This window comes from Limulus polyphemus, unplaced genomic scaffold, assembly GCF_000517525.1.
Source record: "Limulus polyphemus unplaced genomic scaffold, Limulus_polyphemus-2.1.2 Scaffold2449, whole genome shotgun sequence".
Taxonomy (NCBI): Eukaryota; Metazoa; Arthropoda; class Merostomata; order Xiphosura; family Limulidae; genus Limulus; species Limulus polyphemus.
Window position 1 is genome coordinate 101,772 of NW_013668059.1, and position 5,302 is coordinate 107,073.

General features: G+C 35.2%; 1 long non-coding RNA gene across 3 annotated transcripts in view; it reads left to right on the forward strand.

Moving 5' to 3' along the window:
- Positions 1 to 5,302, forward strand: part of LOC111087664 — a 12,613-nt gene that overhangs the window by 2,802 nt on the left and 4,509 nt on the right. The window lies entirely within an intron of this gene.

Sequence of the window (5,302 nt, forward strand, 5' to 3'; positions counted from 1 at the left end):
TAATATATATATATATATATATATATATATATATATATATATAAGTATAAAGTCCTGAGTTCCAAACTTTTCAGATTTTTCCAACAGACTCAATAGTGATTGAAGGCACTTTATGTATTCATGAACCTGATATTCAGTTGTTATCCCTTTAGCTCACTTAGTAGAGCACAAGCCTATGTGTGATAGATCTTGGATTTCACTCCAAGGAGAGGTAGTTTTGACAACATGGAGAGAGACTTTCTATGCCAGGAAAAACTAACTAACCTGGCCCCAAACAGTGGTTCTTATGCTATATCTTCTTAGTATCTTTATGACTTTCAAAATAGTGTACACATCTACCTGCAAGTAGGTCTGACACTTAATTGGTTGATTTTTGCAAACTCTTCCTGATTCTTAGAACCAAAACAAAAATACTTTGACGATTAGTTATAGCTGGAGACAGTAAATTGGCTGCCTACTTGCTTGTATCTCTCCTTTTATTTTTGATATGGATTCTACATCAAAGTTTTGATTAATCCTCTTTTTTAGAAACTGTGTGCGAGTTAATATAAACTTTTCTTGTAGCTTTCTCTATGCTATGGTGGTGTCAGTCTATAGATAATGAGGCTTATATAAACATTCTCATGGCTATGATAGCTTTGGCATATAGAAATTATAGACATCTATTTCTATAATGTATCTTTAGTTTACACTTAGCATACTTTTCCTTTTACCCTCAACAGTTGGGTTTGTCATTTGATCCAGTTGGCATTTCCTTCTTGTCCCCTTCCCACTACTTTGTTCTATGTTACTTTTCATGTAATCCGACACCTCACCTTTTGCCTTGCTTCTCATCTTTGTTGGCTTTTAGAGGAAATTCTACAATCGGGCATGTGAACCAACCCAAACATGTTCATCTCCCATTATTTACATCATATCGTGGTTTTGGATTCCTCGGGTTTTTGCCTTTCATCTGTGGCTGTACTTCAGACTTCGGTGCAACTTTAACACTGGGCAAGTATTTATCAATACCTTCTTTTCATTCAGGGGCCCATTCTTCATACCTTTATTACATGGATCCCACTCTGTGGCGAGTGGTGCCTGACCAGGTATTCTTTAACTCTAACTCCACACTGTACACCATGTAGAGTAGCACTTTCCTTTCTATGGCTTTGCACGCTCACATTTGAGATGGAGTGTTTCACAATATTGCTTGTAAGTGAATAACCTTGCAATATTTGCTTTATAAATAGGCTCATCCCAGACCATACCATCTATGGACTTCATGGGTAAAGCAGAAGGGCATAGCTGCTCATCCCTGCCATGCCTCAAATGAATAAATTGGTATGGTCTGCTTTTCAAAATAGATTTTCAGGATCAGCCATTGCACTGTCTTGGGTGTCAATATTCTTCCAGGCTATCCAACAAATTATCAGCCCCTCTTTTCTTCTAGTAAAGTATGGTAGTCCTTACCACTTACCAGTTCCAAGCCACCGGGGTGGTCAATCATGGAGGCACCCTTCTGCATTGATTCCACATAAGATGGCTATAACCATTCAGTTCAGAGTAGGGCAGTGGTGTTATGCCAGTGTAGATGTTGTAATAACCTTCAATTGCAATTAACCATACAACAGAATGAGATGTCAAAAGTGCAGTTTACTCCTTCAATTGGGAGCCCTCATCCTTCTCTTGTGTGGATGTTGGTACCCTGTGGGCCGGTTTTGGATTTCAAGTGAACCAATCAACATAAGTCCTCACACAGGTTTAGGGTTGTCTATCTTCCTCCCTCGATTTCCTCCTTCTGTGTTATGGGTCACAGCAGGGATACATGGGATTATTCCAGTTCTATCTTTGGCTCTCCCTCATTCTCTCTTATTACGGGATGTTAGTGCCCTTTGGATGGTCCCAACTTGTTTCATGGTCGCGGGAGTTGATTACATATGACTTCCTTTTGACACTACATGTCAAATTTCCGGATCTATAGCTCAGAGCTAATCCTGTGTAATACCCAGGAATCAGAGTGGTTCTTAATTCCCTGGTTCTTGGGTTTGAGGTGAAAGTAGTATGATCCACATTCTATCCTCATGCAGATGTCAGTACCCTGCGAGGAGGTTTTGGATGTAGTTGATTTATCAGATATGGTCCGCCTCACTTTAGCCACTCTACACCATGAAATGCATCCTTGTTTACCCACGTTTCTTAATGCTCCAATGGGATTGAGTTACAATATCTTTCTCTGGCTAGGATCACTTTTCTACTGCTTATTTGCCACCATGATTTTTTTACACATTTCACCTATTGGTGAGGACTATACCAGGATCAGAAGTGGTGCGGTTCCCCTCTTCGGATCTGACTCTCTCATCCACAGAGGTATCCTTCGGATGCTTTTGGGGTGTACATATGTTCGTCCCTCCTCCTAATCAGTGTGGGATTCTAGATAATCTTGTCAGTGGAAGGAAGTACCGTATCAGAAGTTATAATTTTCCTATACAGAAAATGTATTTTCGATAGATACTTCCTTCTTCTCACACTTCCCACCCTTCCTCCCCACTTACTTCCGGTGCTTCTGTTGACTGCCAAACTTTGATGTGATAGTTTGGTAGAGGTGCACAAAGGGAGTCACATGTGTCATGTGAGTGTACTATTCTAATATTATTGGAGAAGTGACACATGATGATTTGCATGAGAGACACGTTGGAATCATTTAATTCCACTAGGTGGGTGCGGAAGGCATGTAGCATGCATAGTAAAAATGTTTGCATATAGAAGGCAGCAATGAATGCGAATGACTAATCTTGTGAGCGGAGGGAAGTATCTATGGGAAATATATTTTCAGTATAGGAAAATTATAACATCTGATATTTGACCACATATATAATCCTGAGAAAAACAGTGTGTGGTCCTGGTACTTTATAAATTTCTAATCTCTCAATTATTTTTCTTATCTTTAATGGATCAGTATCTACATACAGAATTATAAGGGTCAGTAATATTGCTAATATCCTCTCTTGTATAAATGTTGAATAATTTAGAACCTTAGCTGTCTCCAATTTTCTAATAAAAACCTAGCCATCAGTATCATCCTGTAAATGTTCATTTGCCTTTTTAACATTTTGCTTTCTTTTAACATACTTAAGCCCCCCAGTGATACAGCAGTATGTCTGCGGACTAACAACGCTAGAAACTTGGTTTCGATACCCATGGTGGGCAGAGCACAGATAGTCCATTGTGTAGCTTTGTGCTTAACTACAAACAAACAAACAAATTAATATACTTAAATCCTTGCTAATAGTTTTTAACATCTCAATCAGCAGATTCTCATAAGCCACTTTTTATTTCCTAATTTGTAGTTTAACCAACTGTCTAGATTTCATATAGTTCAGTAAATCTACTCTCTATATATTTGAACTTAAGTATCTTTGTCCAGTTTTCTCCTTTACTTGTTTAGTAATTTAATTAACTTTTATCTTAAATAAAAAAAAATGTTTTAAATATTTCTTGAAATTTGTTCAATATTTCCAATTAACTCCTTAACCTAGTTCTGATGATTAGTCTAAGATGTAAAATATTTAGGATTTATCATTTCTTGGAACAAGTATTATGGTGTGGAAAGAAACTTTTGAAACCATATGGAAGCTTATGTTTACTTTTTTATCATATTGAAATAAATACATTTATCCATAAAGATAATGTACATAAGATGTATGAGCACTTAAAATCAACTGAGAAAATACATGTAAGTTTCCAATAAAATTCTAAATTGTAACTTTGACTAAGAAACTTATTAGCATATACATAAAAACTTTATACATGTTTGTGTGTACATGTGTATTGACAGTTTCAATTAACATAAGATGTGTGTATATGTGTGTGTGTGGCAAACGGAGGTTAAATGTGATAGATGGTGTATCCCCACTGCCATATGGGTTCTACTTCTGCAGTCACCTCCAAAACCCAGGGCACATTTTATATCCCACACTATAGTCTGTGCCCTGGGGATCCTCTTGATTTGTGTATCATCTTTGATGATTTTTGTTTGGGCTTGTTTTTGATCATTTGGATGTCATTTATTACAGGTTTGGATTTGTTGTTTTTAACGCAGCCCTTCCTTTTGATTTTGTATTGCTTGACTTTTTCAGTATTAATTTTCTCTCTCTCTCTCTATATATATATATACATACATACATATACACATGTATGTACAAATCACTTAAAATAGCTGATAAAACTGTTTCGGGTCACTTAGGTCACAGTTCAACCTTGTATAATTTCAAAACAGACATCTATATGCTTAGCATTACTTAGCACATACATGTATCAGTAACAAGATTTTTTGATGATGTTCTTAACGACAGGAGTATTTACAGAGTCAACTGCTCATAATAAATGTCATAAATGCAAACATTGTAATCTAGTTTGAAATGTAACATGTGTCTATGGCTAGTAATATTGAATTTTTTGTATTTGCTAAACATTTATACACATACATTAACGAAAGCCCAGTTTTTCTTGCATTCCCTATCACTGACAAACTTAATGAGACCAATACATACCAATGAGTGGAATTTGCTAATCAATTAAACATGATTATTGGGCTCATTATTCGATTATTCTCACATGAGACTTGCATAAATGGAATGATCTAACATATAGTAACAATTAGAAACATGAATTTCAATTAGGTGACTATTTTTATGAGTTGTGACACTAATAAAGTAAGCTGAACAAACTTGAATTAATTTTGGTTAATTGATTGTTTTTGTGATATTAATCAGTTTAATTGTAATTTTGATTAATATGTTATTTTACATGACACTAATCAAGGTAATTGATGCATATATGTAATTGATTATCTCCACTGATTGAATTAATGGCCCAGATTTATCTTCAGGTCACTCAGTTAACAAAAAAAAAATATAACCTCAATAATGTACTGTTTGTATTGGTAAAATAAAAATAGAAATTTCTGGTTACCTTACACCAGTTTGAAAGGTGTTTCCATTCAGCATTTCATACAAAGACGGCACAGTCAGTGTACTACTATTTTGAGATTTATTTTTCCAGTGATCTCAGTTATTAATGCCACATGTGCAAGGGAATTTAAATTTTTTAAACCTATCTGATACATAGCAAATTCTTGATAAGTTGATTAAAAAAATCATGAGTTTAGAATACTCATGTATTAGTGCATTGTATATATTTGTCTGTGTGTGGATATCAGTCTGTGTATATATATATATATATATATACACACACACAGTAATGTTAGAATTAATTTACGAACCTTAGCTTGTCTCCTAATTTTACTAAACTAAAAACCTAG